Source organism: Polyodon spathula, chromosome 10 (assembly GCF_017654505.1).
Source record: "Polyodon spathula isolate WHYD16114869_AA chromosome 10, ASM1765450v1, whole genome shotgun sequence".
In the NCBI taxonomy this organism is placed as follows: domain Eukaryota; kingdom Metazoa; phylum Chordata; class Actinopteri; order Acipenseriformes; family Polyodontidae; genus Polyodon; species Polyodon spathula.
In genome coordinates, this window is record NC_054543.1 from 17,639,092 (window position 1) to 17,657,147 (window position 18,056).

At 40.7% G+C, this 18,056-nt stretch overlaps 1 protein-coding gene across 3 annotated transcripts in view; it reads left to right on the plus strand.

The window, feature by feature from the left end:
- LOC121321883 (myopalladin-like) overlaps positions 1–18,056 on the plus strand; it is a 115,959-nt gene that overhangs the window by 17,998 nt on the left and 79,905 nt on the right. The gene's annotated exons all lie outside the window — the stretch shown is intronic.

Here is an 18,056-nt window from a genome sequence, read left to right on the forward strand (position 1 = left end):
CTGCACAGTACACATGGTGCTCAGTGCACGCGGTGCCTGGTGCAAGCGACGCGCACAGTACTTGGTGCACTGGGTGCACACGGTGTTATTACTGCAAGGTACTACGTGCTCTTAACCCAATGCCATACTACTCCCGGTGCCCACGGTACTCGGTGCACGTGGCGCACACGGTGTTTACAGCGCAGTGGTTTCTAACCCGGCGCTATGACTGGTAGGGCTGGCTTCCATGCCTGCGTGGCCTGTGGGACCAAAATGTATGCGGTGCCTAGGCCCCGATCATGCTGCCTTAGCCCTAAAAGGCGCCTGCGACATCTGCGCGGCTTTTTAGCCGCGCATGCTTGCGAGCCGATGGAAATAGTCGCGTGGGGGCATTCTTTGTCCCCTGCAGCCAGCCTCTCCCACTCACGCCTCCCGATGCCATCACAGAGTCCCTCTGGGGAGATTCCCTGCGCTCAGGCGTCCGTTTCAACCCGCAGCCGCTCCCCGTCGGCTCCGGCTAGATGGGTGAAAAAGACCCGGCAGGCGCGGGATATTATGGACATGAAAGCTCATATCGGTCGCATCATGGAGCTTTTGGAGAGGCAGGCCCTACCGGCTTAGGTCGTGGACCCCCATGTGGCGCCGCCCCCACCCCCTGAGCCAGGCACAATCTCTGTGCCACTCCCTGACCCCACAGGGCGAACGTATCAACTGGGCTCGCTGCAAAGATGAGGACGCACTTTCCATCGCCGCCTCGTGGGGTGAGTCCGCGTTACCTCCGGATATGGAGGTCGAGGGAAAGCCTGAATTCCAGGCTGATACGGCCCCTAGTTCCTAGGCTGCCTTGATTTCTAGAGCGCCGCCACTGGCAGGGTCCGTGCCCGCACTTATGGGGCGCATGGCGGCATACCTGCGGGTCCCCTGGACAGCACAAACAGAGCCACACTGTTCCGTCTTTCAACAGCATGAAGTGGCTCCTCGAGCTTAACTCTTCCCAGCGTTCCCCAATTTTATGGAGGAGGTGCGTTCCTCTTGGAACCACCCTGCTACAGTGCCAGCACAATTGAGACATAGTTCTCCTCTGGCCTCTCTGAAAGGGGCGGAGAAGCTGTGCCTGGCCGGGTTTCCCCCTGTGGACTCCACCACTGCAGGCTTGGTTAAGGCTCCACCGGTGGGAGGTAGGCCCAAGGACCCCGTGTGCCCAAACCTGCAGTGCAGGATAATGGAGACACATGTCCGTAGAGCCTATATGGCAGGAGCCCAGAGTACCCGTCTAGCGAACACGTACAGCATGCTCACTGCATACCTGGACGGAGTTTTGCATGATGCCCTGCTAAAAGAGCCAGTGGTCATGGAACTGTGACTTCTGTCACATACGTTGCTCCAGATCTTCGGCCTGCAGGGTCGGACCCTGGGCCGGAGCCTGGTGGTCCTAATGGTCGCATGCAGACAACTGTGGCTGTTGCAGGTGCGGGTGCATGACGCTGATAAGGCTGCACTTTTGGACACGCCCATATCTCCAGGTGCCCGCTACAAGCACGTCATTTGTCTCGTAGATCCTACCTCTTTCGGAGAGGGTTTCTACTCAAGACTTTCTGGTACCGAAGCAGGACAGTGGCTTTCGTCCCATCCTGGACTTGCGGTTTCTGAACTGGTTTCTAAAGCAGAAGGGGTTCCACATGCTGACTCATCGTTACATACTCCAGTCTGTATGGCCGGGTGACTGATTCACCACTGTGGAACGTTCCCATTTGTCCACAGCACAGGAAATACCTCCGCTTCACCTTTCAGGGCAACGCGTACGAGTTTTCCGTGCTGCCGTTTGGCCTCTCCCTAGCTCCCTGTACGTTTTCAAAGTGCGTAGATGCTATCCTGAATGAATTACCTCGACGATTGGTTTATCTGTTCCCAGTCGTGGGAGGGAGCGTTGGCCCACATGGCGTTAGTGACGGAGCATCTAGTGAGGCTGGGCCAGCGCAGTGCATAACGTATGTGGGGCTTTGGCTGGACTTCACCACGATGCGCGCATACCTGTCGGATGACAGGGTAGCAGCTTTATAACACCACCTATCCCTGTTTCAGCAGAGATCGAAGGTGTCCCTTGTTTAGTGCCAACAACTTCTGGGTCTGATGGCAACAGTGGTATGAGCCGTCGAGCTTGGTTTATTACGCATGAGCCCGCTACAAGCGTGGCTCAATATGTTCAGGTTGCATCCCAAACGTGACAAGCACCGTCGGCTGACAGTGTGTCTCGCGTGTACGGCGGCCCTGCGCTGGTGGAGGATTCCCTCTCACCTGCGCCAAGGAGTCCGAATGGGGGTGGTTTACACCTGCAGGGTAGTGACGACGGACGCCTACAACTTGGGTTGGGGCACGGTCTGCAAAGGCAGAGGAGTCAACGGACCCTGGTCAGGCTGCCGGACATCCCTGCATATCAACATGTTGGAGCTGCAAGCGGTGTTCCTTGCCCTCCAGTACTTCCTACCCCTGGTGCGGAACAGTCATGTGCTGATCTGCACAGACAATACTTCAGTGGTGGCATATGTCAACCACCAGGGTGCTTTCAGTCCCTGGGGTTACACCGCTTAGCCTTCTGGCTGCTGATTTGGGCCCAACAGGACTTGCTGTCCCTTCAGGCGAAGCATGTTCCAGGTGTGGAGAATCAGGCGTTGGACCTTCTCTTGAGGGACGGCTCCCACCCATCGGAATGGCGGCTCCACTCTCAAGTGGTGGAGCGCATTTGGGAACGTTTCGGGAAGGTGCAGGTCACTCCCTCCACCGCTGCGTGGTCCACTCGGTGTCGACGCCCTAGCCCACATATGGCCCAGAGAGCTCCTTTACGGGTTCCCGCCTCTGCCATTGTTCCCAGCCTTTCTCAAAAATGTCGGGTCGGATAAGGTGTCAGTTCTCCTCCTGGCCCCCAGGTGGCCCAGGAGAATCTGGTTCTCTTCCCTGTGCCAGCTATTGAACGGCCCGCCCAGAGAAATTCAGCTTCGCTGTGATCTCAGTCGGACAAGAGGCACACTTTGGCACCCGGAGCCAGGCAGGCTCCAGCTACGTGGTCGTGGGTACATTGCAGAATGCCAGGGCACATTCCACTAGGTCACTGTATGCCTATAAGTGGAAATGTTTTCAAGATTGGTGCCATACTAACGGCCATGATCCAATCTCCTGCCCCATGCCCGTTTCTGCAAGATCTGCTTGAGGCTGGTAGATCATCTTCCACACAAAGGTTTACATGGCTGCTATTTCTGCTTGCCATGTCCCAGTTGACTCAATGTCCCCAGGCGCGCATGTTTTGGCTACCCGATTTCTCCAAGTCGCTCGGCGATTGCACCCTCTTAGGAGGGCCACTTTCCCCGTTTGAGCCTATATACTCCATTGAGTTGACGCACCTGATCATGAAGACAGCCTTCCTCTTGGCTATCACCTCCGCAAAGCGGGTTAGTGAGCTACAGGCACTCTGTGCATAGCTCCTGTATGCGTATTTGGGATGATGGTAGCAAAGTGTCACTGCATGCAGACCCTGCTTTTCTCATCTAGGTGGTTACAGCCTTCCACGTGAATCAGTCTATGGAACTGGAGTCCTTCTATCCTCCTCCATTTGCGATGGAAGAGGATAGAAAGTTGAACCTTCTCTGTCCAGTTCGGGCATTGAAATGTTATGTGGATAGGACAAGAGCGCTGCATCAGTCTGACCAGCTCTTCGTCTGCCATAGAACACGAACCCTGGGACAGCCCCACTCCAAGCAGCGGCTGTCGCATTGGATTGCGGACACAGTCTTGACTGAGTATGATAGTGCTTGCTTACCCCCACCTGGGCGGATAGCTGCACATTCCTCGAGAGGTGTGGCTACGTCAAGGGCCCACTTCCGAGGTGCCACCATAGCTGAAATTTGAGATGCGGCTAGCTGGGCTACCCCACATACCTTTGCCAGGTTCTACTGCCTGAATGTGGTAGATCCTTCATTGCCCTCTGTGGGCACTAGGGGCCACGAGGTTGCAAACTCACGTCGCTGACCTTGGTCAGGCAGGACTTAGCGTCCCTCATATGCTGGCATTCTTTCTTCTCTTGCGACGGCTCTGGTACACGTTTCCCATAACGATGTTTGGTGGCCATCTTCGAATTGAAAGGGAACGTTAATTTACCTACCGTAAACCTGGTTCCCTGAAAGAGAAGATGGCCACCAACCGCGAGGTCGCTTCGGTCGACATCACGGTTTCATCACAAAAGAGGATGTTCCTTCCCCTGCGTGACGTTTGAGTACCCTTGGGAGATGGGAGAGGAGGTCGCTGGGGGAAGGGGGCCTATCAGCAACTTTGATATAGGAGCTCAGTGACACCTACCAATAGGCAGGAGTGTATCCCATAACGATGTTTGGTGGCCATCTTCTCTTTCACCATGGCTAGTACCAGGCTGAGGTCTTTGTGTGCCATTCATTTTCTTTTGGATTGTGTATCCTACACACGCAGGGTTGACCCAAACCCGCTATTTTCTTGGGAGAGGTGTGTAATTCTCCACCGCTAATTGCGGTGAGAGGTATTTAAATTGTCTGATTGCGGAATTGCCTGCTTTACCTAATTAGTCTTATAAAATAGGTTGAGTGCAATGAGTGCGGCCGTACTGAACACACACATTACCTGGCTTTTTGCGGTCATTTTTTCGCCTTTGTAAATTTGGGCCTCAGTGTAATTGCACCCATTCAAAACAATTCTTTCTATTTTTTTTCCGCCTTCCACTTTCCACTACAGTGCCCAGTGTAATCAGACCTTAACCAATCACAGCCAAGTGCTGACAACACGTGCTTGCCAGGAAAAATCAGGAATGAAACTGTTGTCTACCATATTTATCAGTATATCAGTATTTTATGCATCACCCCAGATAAGCATCGTTCCTGCTTTTTTTTTATATAGTTCACCACCATTTTCAGTAAATAACTGGCTGTAAAAGGATATATTTTCTAACACCTTAGTAGTAGCATACTTGCTGTCAGCAATGTATTGTATGTTTCTTTGCTAAGCTCAGATGGCTCATTTCATACACCTGCATATAAATGACAGAAAAACAACGTTGAAAAACAAACCAGTGTTTTCATTTAGTAGATTATATGGGGGGGCATTACAGCTATGGCCAAATGTTTTGCATCAAGCCCTATATAATTAATAATGTTACGCTGACATATTGAAATTACATATCGCTTTGTAGTTTTCCAAAAATTGCAAAATGTGACATTTCGAAAACTAACATGAAATACTGCACTACTATTGTAGTTTCTGGTAGACTTTTGAGGTACAATTTTGTAGTTTCTTAGATTGCATGATTATGTTCATATAGCTTTTTTTTTTTTTTTTTTTTTTTTTTTTTTTTTAAATTATGTCTACATCCTAATATTCTATTAGGTGATGTAAAACGTTTTGGCCATAAATATTTCCTAATTGTTGGTGAGTTATTTTTTTTTAATTTATAATTTTTTTTTTTCTTCCAGAAATCTATGTAATGAGATACTGGAAGACAACTTGTTATAAATAGTCAAGTCAGAGTTTAGATCTGCAGTATTCATTGTGCCATGTTCTGAGAGGATCCACAACATAGTACAGGATCATAGGAACCACCAATGATAAAAGGGGATGTATTGTAGTTTGCTATTGGAAGTTAATATGACATTATTAATTATGGTGTTTTAAAGGGGTAAAGAAGTGGAGATTGCACATTTATTAAAATAATAATTAATGTTTTGGTTTGTTAACTGGTTAGTTGTTATGAGGGAAAAAAATATCAACAAATATTTTGAAAATACTTTTGTTAAGCAGAATAAAACTCTTGTAACAGTAAAAGAGCAATTTGAAAGAAACAGCTTAATTGCAAGAAGGAGCAGATTTTATTATTGTTCTAAGTATTTTTTATGTGTGTTTTTAATAATGTTGTTCCTCATAGAAAATGTGCCTTCAAAATATCACCCTGTGTCTTGTTTACAAAGTAGTATGATACTGTTGCTAAGGTATAGAGTGCATTCCAGAATTGAATGTGATGGAACAGGGGACAACATGCGAATGCATTTCATTGGTTGTAGGATGTGCTGTGCTGGTCTGTGTGACAGAAAAATCCAGTCAGGAGCTTTATCTGCAGGCCCTTGAACTATTTGAACCATATAATGTAAAATAGTAGTTGTGTTTCCAAAATATGATGTAGTTCCTTTTTAAGATCTAACTATGTTTATTTGTAATCCCATGCCTAATGAAATTTCCAGTACTTGTATGTTAACTATTATAACCAGCAGCAGTGCTGTATTCAAACAACCACCAAGGCAACACGTTTGGTGTCCTAAATTGGTTTCGCAATAGGCTCAAGATTAAACACACTAAATAATGTGCCCTTAAAACAAGGACTGTTTTTCATGTATGCTTACTTAACACTGTCAAACATAATTAAGTGTTCCCAAGCCTGGTCTTGATGTGGACAATGAATTAAAAGTTATTTATCCATATGGTAAATGTAAAACGGGGTGTATTATAAACAAATCATTTATGGTAGAATTCCAGAATACTGTATACATTACTTTCATCAAACAATTGCATGTGTTTTCTTCCATGAAATTGCACTTATAGAAGCTGTGCAAAATAACTTTAAAATGGACATGTTCAACTTTTATAACTATATTATATTCAAACTGAATATTCTCAACATGTTAAACAGGTCAAGGAACAAAAGCCAGAACATACGTATTTCTAAAGCCCCAAAATATAAGATTAGGTTGGAGTTTGCTCAACAGTAGTTGAAGGGCCTCATTCACTAAGGGCGGTAACGTTTTCACTGCTTGGTAAACATCTTTACCACACAGTAGTCGTATTCACTGTTCCTGCAGTAAATGGGATTTACCTCTTATAAAATAAAATGTAGTTATCAATATCCCCCTGCCAGAAAGCAGGCTGCCATTTACCATGTGTAAAACTGTCGTAACACATGGTCAAATATTGTATGTTAACTGATTAGTGGTATACGCTAATGAGGTCTTTTAAAACAATGGTGGTATTTTTTCAACTTTGATTAATATGGCAGTAAACTTAGGAAGAGCTATACCTTCAGTGTTTTTTTTTATTTATAGAAATGTAGCCATAGTTTGAAATCCCCTCCTAAGACTGTTCATCCTTTAGTGAATGAGGCCCGAAGTGTATTGACTGGTCCTAGTGTTCCAAACACAGAATGGAGTAGCAACAGAGCGAGTCAACCCAATGCACACAGCAACCACCATACAGAACAACCAGGCTAGTCTGGCAAACAGGCACAGAGTACCTCTGTTACAAGTGCTTTTTATAAATCATGTCGTCATCATCTTTAAACATGATGAGCCAATCAATGACTGCAGTCCATTCACAAACTTTTTTGTGTATTTCTATTTGCTATTGCTTTTAAAGATGTCCTCCACTGTTTAGGGCCCTGAGTTTAAATTCCATAATGGCATCAACAGCATATGAAGACATTTTACACTTACTGGTACCAGAAATATCTTAATTTCTTAAAGGAAACACATTAGTTTGATTTCCAAGACAGACCCACAGCCATGTATAAACATATTATATATGGATTACTTATATTATATATGAGTTGGTATCAACCAATAGCAATACTAGCATGGGCCCTTGGGTACTAATTGAATAGACCTCACAGTTTCTGAAAAAGACAGCACCATTTTTGTTTCTCTTAGTGAAAACACAAGTGTCAAAAGTGTAATATTAGCCTGAAAAGGGAATGATATTGGTAACAGAACATTCTCATTGTAAACCTGAAGACTGTACAGTGCTTACGCTAATATCTTCCTAAAATAGAAAACTATTACGGTACCAGAAATAATGGATCCTGAATTTCTGGTACATGGTAATAAGCAACATCAAACTAAAGCATTGGATAGTGAACAATGCTCATGAATATTTGGAAGATGAGTGGACAAGCAGGTAAAATAGAGAATATCTAATTATAGAGCACTAGCAGGAGACATTGATTTTAGTACTCATATAATGTCCAAAAGCAGACACTTACTGTAGTTTCTCTTTTGTGTAATGTAAAGCTTGAGCATGTTGAACTGTGTTTGGATCACAGTGCTCTTTCACAGGTATATTTGTAAATAAATATAGTTTAAAACACAGAATGCCAATATTTCTCCAATTGTTATTTATAGGTTTAAATAAGGCCCTATTGTGTTAACTGTGTCCCAGTTGACCTGTAGACATGGAAGAATAAGCTATTTGTGTTCAATAAAAAAAAAAGAAATGATATAAAGATAGCCAGGTTAGCAGGATACAGTTAATACTTGTGTAACAGGACAGAGGCTGGGTGTGAACAGGCAACCACATACACCACAAGGGAGTATTTTAACCACTGTGCAAAACATCTCGGCTTTTATGATTATAGAGCTTTTAACTTCATCTCCTCTCACTGACAGGAATAGAATCCATAAAGGCAATGCTTCACACAGCATAATTATGTATCCAAAGTTCACTCATATTGAAATGTGTATAGGGTAGGAACCCTTCATTTATATTTTTGTAGAAAAAGGTTTTTATAACAAAAATAACAGTTCTCTGTATAAATCTGGTTCACACTGCTTTGATGCTTTAAAGCATACTAACAATATTGGGTAATGCTTTATATTACATAGCATAAATGAATATTAAATAGATATGCAATTGCATATCAAATTAATGTTAAATTAATATGTAATAAATACGCAATAGCTAGTTTCTTGCCAAATGTTAATCAAATGTTATTTGAAAATGTAATTGTATATTACGTCCATTTGTTACGCTTGAAAATATGTAATAATTTCCCATTGTTTACATGTTTTTAATAAAAAATACAGTTAATCTGCCTTAAATGTTAATGGAAGTAACAAGGAACAATATAACATAAATTTAAATCAGTTGCATATCTATTAAATATTAATTTAATATTGATGTAACATGCAATTGCATATCTATATAATATTAATTTATGACACAGAATATAAAGCGCTACCCAATATTCTGTATGGGTTCAGTGAAAGGGCAAAGACTGGGTAACATACAAACAATTATAACGTACTTTGGGCATTGCTTTAGTATTCTCAGGGTTTCTTTTTCTATTTAGCTAGCTACTTAATACACAATGTGAAATAAAAGAACATTCAATGCATACTTATCCAATGCAGACAAGCAGAGAATGACATCACAGAACAGTAGATTGCAATGACTTCAGTTCCTATACCAACACATCTGTATGTCAATTGTAGATACAAACCCTGGTCTTGTGTGTTCACATTTGCCCACTGCCACTGCTTTGAGGACCTCTACTTTAGTATGATTGCCACTTTTATGAGTAAATACCAAGTATTGGAAGAGATATTAATAGATTCAGAGTGTGTGCAAACAACACAGTGTGACCACATTAGGGGAGCATTGCTAGCTCTATAGTTGGATGAAAGTCTATTTTGGTTAAGAAGCAAGCCACTCATACGCATTGAGCTTTTCAGGTTCTAGCTTGAACAATAACTTTTACAAGTTTGTCAAGTTAGAACCCAAACAGTGCTACTTTATTGGCATTCAAATAGATGAGTTTCCAGCATCATGTCATCACATCATACAATGATAGATTTAATACTTTAGTTCCTATGCAGTGTAAAAGATATAATAAATCAGTTTAACAACAGAACGTTGGTCCATACTGATACAGTGTGTCTTCCTACTGAACTGTAGCCGGACATTCTTGGCTTGTATAAATATTAATGTTAATACCAGTTTTCGTTCCTCTTGTTTTTGGTTTGTTTCCCAGATAAGCATTGAGTTATTTACTGCCTTACTTTGTGAAAAGGAGGGTAACTGTGTTATCTATTTTAGTATAACCAGCACAGGATGCGTACTGTAACCCCCATGACAAGTATAGTGGGCGAGATTCTCAGAAAACCATGTTAGTTTAGAATTAGATATTTGTAAAAAATGGATATTTATAGAGTGAGTATCAAAACTTTTTAGGTAACTTACAGATCCTGTTAAGGTGTTGAGATTCGCTTGGATAATTCCTTGTTATATGTTAGCTAAATAATAATGAGTTATTTGCATACTTAAACTGGGGGAGTGCCTACTAATTAGCGGAATTATCACAAATAACTGCAGGAAATGTGTGCATTTATCCATGTTTAAAGCTGCAAGAAAAATCTGTCTGGGCTTGATAGATCGAGTCAACTGATTACATACTTTTGTTTATCGTAGAGGGAAAGTTTATGAAAATAATATAGATGCTGTAAATAAGGCTTCTTAAATAAAATAGAATGTATCCATTGTGGACTTGTTCACTAATACTTTTACTCTTGTTAAGCAAGGGGTCTGAATTTAACAGGTGTTACTGTAATGCTTGAGTTACAAGAATGATTTCCATTACATGAGAGTTGAAGTTAAAACTTCATGCTGATTTGAACCCTGCTCTTGCCAAGATAAGCGCCAACTAAGACGTAGCTATACAGTAAACTAAGAATTAAGACCTGCAGCAGATGTTTGTATAAAACAAGAAAAGGCTGATTTGTGATGCCACTGTGGAAACAAGTTCAGTAACCAGACTAACCCTTGAGTTCAAAGAATGAGTAATGAAGAAAGGCTGACAGGACTGAATTATTAAGCCTAGAACAAAGATTGACGTTCAGTAGCTTTTGTTATGTAACTCCAGAAAATAAAATTAAAAAAAAAAACCCTTTCATTTAAATTTTGCTGTATTGTTTTATAGATCATTTCATTCTGTTTACCAACCGAGCAAGTAGCATTTAAGCAGGCCATATTGAATTATTTTTCACACATTCAGTTTAAATTTATTCAAATATTATAGGGGAGCCAGTATAGAAAATGCTTTTGTAAAATTTTGAATGCTTCATTCCTTGTTCTCAGTCTTAAATCTCTTCAGCTATCTTATATCCCCACTAGATGGCGCTACACTTTCAGTTAAGTACTTTTTCTTAGACTTGGGGAAATTAAGCCATAGTCTGGAATCCCCTCCTAGGACTGCTCACTGTTTGTTAACTACTGTAAAATAAGTATGAACTGTTTATGCACTGTACTTTATTAGTAAGATATACATTTTGCCTTTATCATTCAGTGTTTGATGCTAGAAATTTACCTACAGCATCCTAGATTCGCTCAACACAAAAAGAAACAGATATTTTCAATAACTCTTACATGCAGCATCCATCTCCACTTGCAAGGAACACAATGTTATTCCGAGGCATGAAGGCATTAGTCAAAACTGAGTTTCTAAATCGTTTCAGATTTTATGATTTTGACTCTTTGAAGTGATGGATAATGGCTAGTAAATGCCACTGTCAAGTTTTGTTGGTTCACGAGACAAAACAAAAATGCTTCAAATACAATTTTAAAAAACGCATTTATAGCTTCATTTTTTTTATATACAAAATGATGCGCAACATGATCACAGTTTCATAGGGCAAAGAAAATTCAGCACCCAGTAGTTAGGAAGCATGGTCAATATAGCTAGAACAACAGTAGAGAATGATCGAGAACACACATAATAGGAGGTTAAACAAATAACATTATTTTCACACAACATTTTTTGATGCATGCTTTAAAGGTGTTGGATCTAACAAAAATGTCATAATCTTACCCGTTGTGCACTTTCATTTACTATAAGTCTTAAATGTGCAGTTTTAAAAGTTACAGCAAACAGGTATTTCCATTTTAATCATGCCATCAGGTACTGCAGTAGGTTCTCAGTTTGCTTGCCTTGCCTTCCAGAAAATCTGTTACTGCTTTACTTCCAAGGTCATTTAACCTCACCTCATGTCTTTGAGGTCAGAGCATCTTACTGAATGCAGAACATGCCAATTAGCAGAGGAAGCAGCTGGTTGTTATTGAAAGGAAAGCAGGTCTGAAGGGGTGGGGACAATTTCACTCTCCAGGTGAAATTAACAAGAAAGTATAAGATCCAGGACTGCAAACAGAGACACAAAAAATAGTACTGTAAAACTGTATAGGGAACTTCATTTTTAAGTGCAAAAGGATGTCATGGCAACACAGACAGTGACCCAGGTCATAGATGCATGGATCAGGTGTATTCCCTAATGTGAACGAAGTAATCTTAAAGTAACTTACATCTCACGTCACCGTACCTTCATGAGCCATCAGTCTTTCAAAGCACTGCATTATGTAACTTATAATTATCCTCACCAGCAAACCTGGTAAGCACATGAATGTTTGTGTGGAGACAGATCAAATAACAAATACCAGATGCCTAGAAATAAAAAAAAAGTTACATATGCTAAGAATAGCATCAGCAGATGTTCTCTTTCCATGATAGTCACTCCTTACTTATAACTCTTACATTTTAATTAAAGGTCAGTGTTATGATTTTTTTTGTTGTGGTGTCAGAATTCTTTGACAGATAGGCCAAGATGACGAATGTATTCCTAATAAACAATTACAACACAAAGCTATTTTTAATATGCTTACAGTGTAGAGCAGGGGTGCACACCCTGTGGTCCCATCATGTATGCTTACCATACAGGGAAGCTTAATTCATTTGTGGTTGTTTACTTCTTTGAAATAACACCTTCAATTCACAAAGATGTTTAACCATTTCAACTCCACTGTAAAAATTAAACCCTTTCCCAGGTACCTGATTTTCAAAATGATTATACTAATGTTTCCAAACCTGCAATTGCTAGAAAATATTAACATATAGTGAATAAAACACAAATAAATGGCCTAAACTGTGTTTTTCATTAACCCTTTATGCCCCACATACCCATCTTCAATATTGAGATAAAAACACATGTTTTTTTTTTAGTTTCTTTAGTTTTTTATTTATTTTTTAACAATGAAAACAAAAAACGCTGCTAATCACACTAATAACAATAATAATCAGTAAACAGTAATTATCAAATAAAAATCAAACAACATCAAAACATGTGCCATTATTGACTTGCTCCGTGCCATTTATTGAAATGTTCAATACAACAGAACCAAGAGTTGCATTCGCAACCGCTGAACATTTTGTAGCGGACCCTGTACTTTTTTTGTGGTCTCTGCTTCCCTTGTGTTGGAGGGATAGTCACAAAGGCGTGTATAGGGCTACTTTGCGGAGACATTGTGATGGATCTGACTGACGCAGATGCCTGCTTTATTGTCTGGTACTGTGCTGTGTTTTGATAGTATTTTGTCACAATACTGCCATTTCAAACCAAACAGCTTCCCTTTTGCAGCTGGCTTACCTGTAAACTACAGTCCCTATAGAAAGTCTACACCCCCTTTCAAAATGTTCACCTTTTGTTAACTTATAGCCTGGAATTAAAATGCTTTAAAATGTTGTTTTTATTCATTTATCTAAACATCCTACCCCACAACTTCCAAATAAAAAAAAATATTCTAGAAATTTGTAGAAAATTAATTAAAAATAAAAACTGAAAGAGCTTGGTTGGATTAGTGTCCACCCCCCCTTGTAATAGCAATCCTAAATCAGCTCAGGTTTAACCCATCACCTTCAAAATCACACACCAAGTTAAGTGGATCCACCTATGTTAAATTGTAGTGATTCACATGATTTCAGGATAAATTCAGCAGTTCCTGTAGGTTCCCTCTGCTGGGTGGTGCATTTCAAAGCAAAGACTCAACCATGAGCACCAAGGCCCTTTCAAAAGAACTCCGGGACAAAGTTGTTGAAAGGCACAGATCAAGGGATGGGTATAAAAAAATATCAAAGGCCTTGAATATCCCTTGGAGCATGGTCAAGATGATTATTAAGAAGTGGAAGGTGTATGGCACCACCAAGACCTTGCCTAGATCAGGCCGTCCCTCCAAACTGAATGACCAAGAAAAAAGGAGACTAATCAGAGAAGCTACCAAGAGGCCAATGGCAACTTTACAAGAGCTACAGGCTTTTATGGCTAAGACTAGTCAATGTGTGCATGTGACAAAAATATCCCAAGCACTCCACAAATTTGGCCTGTATAGTAGGGTGGCAAGAAGGAAGCCATTACTCAAAAAAGCCCAACTGAAATCCCATTTGAAGTATGCAAAAAAAAAAAAAAAAAAAAAAAAAACTGAACATGATGGTGGCAGCATCATGTTATGGGGATGTTTCTCATCGGCAGGCACTGGGACACTTGTCAGGATAGGAGGGAAAATGAATGGAGCAAAGTACAGAGAAGTCCTTGAGTAAAACCTGCTGCCCTCTGCAAGAAAGCTGAAACTGGGACGGAAGTTCACCTTTCAGCATGACAACGACCCAAAGCACACAGCCAAAGCTACACTGGAGTGGTTAAGGAACAAAAAGGTAAATGTCCTTAAGTGGCCCAGTTCCAGCCCTGACCTAAATCCAATCGAACAGTTGTGGCATGACTTGAAAATTGCTGTCCATCAACGCTCCCCAAGGAACTTGACAGAGCATAAACAGTTTTGTAAAGAAGAATGGTCAAATATTGTCAAATCTAGGTGTGCAAAGTTGGTACAGACCTATCCAAACAGATTCACAGCTGTAATTGCTGCCAAAGGTGCTTCCACCAAGTATTAACTCAGGGGGGTGGAGACTTATGCACTTATGATCTTTCAGTTTTGTATTTATGATATATAATATTTTTCTCAATAAAAACTTTTTTTCCCTTAACAGTGTGGAGTACAGTGTTTAGATAAGTGGAAAAAAATCCTCATTTAAATGCATGAAACTCTGAGGCACTGTGTGACAGAGTGTTCCGCCACTTTGTTAATTATTATTTTGTATTATGACTTATATGTGTGAATGTGATGGCGAAAAGCAGTGTTTTGTATATTGTTTCTATTTTTAAAAACCTTGTGAGGATGCATGACTGATCAGCTACTGATTATTCAACTAGCTGACAATCACGCATCTTTATTAATCTCATGCAGACTACGGCCGAGGGGTGATAAGGTAATTAATTAATAGGTAGTTAACCCCTCAGCCAGAATATAAAAGCCTGCAGCTGTCTGCACTCAGGGTGGGGAGGAAGAGGAGAGACGTAAGTCTGGGTAAAAAAAGAAACAAACAATTTCTACATATGCTGGTTTCGCCACCAGCTTACTATTTGTTTACTATTTGTTTGTTTGGCCCTTGTGCCCTTTTGTTTTGTGTATGTTTAAATCTTTTGTTTATTATTTAATAAAACGTTGGATGGCGTAGTGTCTCAATTTGCCCCGCCATTCCTCACTGTTTGGAGTCTGTGTTTCTGGTCTGACGTCACCAATGCAAGCCACCCTTTCACACACTGACACAACAAAATGTGAAAAAAGTTCAAGGGGGTGTAGACTTTCTATATCCACTGTAGCTGCATGCTCTTTTGTTTGTACATTTTGTACTGTTCTTGGCTCTACATCCTCTTCATCATCATCGCTGAGTGATAAGTCAGCATCACTGTTGCTGGTATCGAAATCCTCTGAATCAGCTTCACTCCTGGTTATAGAAAGATCACGTACATTGCCATGTTTAGCTTTCGCTAAAAACCACATAAACATATATATACTTGTAAAAGTTGAATGGCTTCCCGCAATATATCTCAGTCTTCTAAACATGGACAGGTAGATTGGAATCGCTACATGACACACAATTGGATACAAATGTCACCTGACCCTCCCCCAACTTTCATTGCACATTCCACAGTACTAGCACTGCCTTAGAGAATGAAACCTGAAATGCTAAACTGAGAAACGGATCATAGAATAGAATGGGAAATTTGACTGCTTGGTACTGTAAGTGGGTTTTCATTTGACATACATGAGGACATCATGGCGTTGAAGTGGTTAAGCAGTGTTTTGATAAGAGCTGTTTTTCTGAGCCCATTTTTATCCATCAGTTCACAAAACCCATTTAAACTATTTAGAGAAGAAGTTTATCCTCAGTTTTTAAAGGTGCGTTTAACTAAATTACTGTATTCCTTCAAATTTAAGACACATTTTTTGAACCATTTTTTGCTTCTCAAAAATAGCCTGCATCTTAAATTTGAGTACAGTATAGTGATGCATGTATTAAAATATCCAACAAAAGACCTGACTCCCAGAGTACACAAACAGCAATGTGACTTACTGCCGAGAAAAGACGAACAAAGACGTCACTGCCCAAATACACAAGCAGCAACATGACTTACTGCTGAGGAAAGACGAACCAAAACAATACTGCCCGATCTCGAATCATCCATGACATACAGGAAGCCATTTTCAAAGAAGCGTCATTAGCTTCCTGAGGAATTCAAAGAGAAGCTTTTACAATTTCAGCATTTCTACCAAACACTACCAGCTTGGACAGATTGGAAATGTTGATCAGACCCCCTTATTTTTCAACATGCCAAGCAATACCTCACTTCACAAATTGGAAAGGTGTGAGTAATCATGACTGGAAATGAGAAGCAGCGCATAACTGTAATGCTCTGTGTGATAGCAGATGACCACAAATTGCCTCCATATGCGTAATTGAGGCTGTATCTTTGTAAATGCATATTTAATTGATGTTTTATTTTTTTCCTCAAATTGAGGGTGATAAATTTTTGCTGCGTTTTACATTTAAGGGCATCTTAAATTCAAAGGATAAGATCATCAAAATGGGCCTTAAAAACAGTTTTGTGAATAAGGCAAGTGTGACAGAGAGCGAGTGAATCCAAGTCTTACATCTCCTTGAGAGGGCGCTGTATAACAGGAACAGTGTGCTCCAGCCTGGATGGGTTGACAATTCATTCCAGGGAAAGTCGGAAGTTGGACATCCAGAAAGAGAGCAGAGTTACAATACCCGAAGTCATCGCCTTATTGTGGTTGGTGATGTGTCAATCACCGATTGGAGGAAAAGCGATTGTACCCGCTATCAAAGGGGGCGTGACTGAAGGTATATCAGCGGATGTGGCATGTTCCTTTGTTATGATTATGAAAGTACCTGTAAAGGAGAACCAACTGTAAAATAACCGTGAGTGTTTTTTTTTTTTTGTGTGTGTGTGTGTATTGTTTTGCCTGTCTATTAAATTGTCATGTTTGTCATTTATAGACTGCTAATATGTCCGGGAGCTGTTGCTACAAAGCCAGCACCAAACCCTGTCTAAACTGCACTACTGTTGTCACTGTTCTTGCGTAAATTCACCACTTGCACTAGGAGCACTCAGGAGGTGTTTTAAAGTGTCTGTTAACATAAATAAAGCTTCTTTTTACCGTGGATCTGTGTTGGGTCATTATTCCACTGCACTGCATCAGCACTACACCGACACACTGCAAACCACTTTGCCACAGCCAGTTATCTCAGATTTAAGATATTAGGTTAATTATTACTACAAGTCTGAGAGGTGATAATGTACCTAAAAGTTTCAGAAATATGAATTGACTCGTATATTGACGTGAACTGCAGTGATGAAAGTAAGACATTAGTGCAATTGTTCACAAACAATAAAGACATAAAATCTCAGCACAGGCTTTGATTTGTTGTCTCACGGATATCCATGTTAACTTATAATTATATAGCTTTACTACAAGTATGCTCTTCTTATCAAAAACTTGCCTATATAATGCTATAAGTAGCACTGAACCAACAGGCAGAATGTGATAAATATGCTCATTCCATTTGTAGGTCTATTTTAAATAATAGTTTTCTGTGACCCAAACAATGTTCTGAGGTGCAGAGTGAAACATTGTTTTTAGTGTTAGTAAGCACCATCTAGCAAACATGTACTCTAGAACTAAAGAATAGCTTCTGAATCAAACTTGACAAAAAACAAACATAAGTATTTGAGAAAATGCAATACAAAAGATTCAGAAAGGTAAGAGGACGGTAAAACAAATGTTATTTGAAGCTGTTATGTAGTCATGATTTTGTTAGCTACAATTGCTTGTGTTTGCTTATTGTTGCTGGGAAATAGCAGCCATAGTCTCTGTTTTAATAAAACAAAAATATGTACAGTTTCACTATCTGGATCAACTTTAAAGTACTAGACTCTTACCTAATCCACTTTGTTAATAATTATACACCTTCTGTTCTAAGGGCTTTCTCTGGAAGTTATTAAAAAGTTGCCTAAGGTGTGTTACTGAGAAGCCATCTGATCTGATGCAGGTCTGTCTCACTCAAG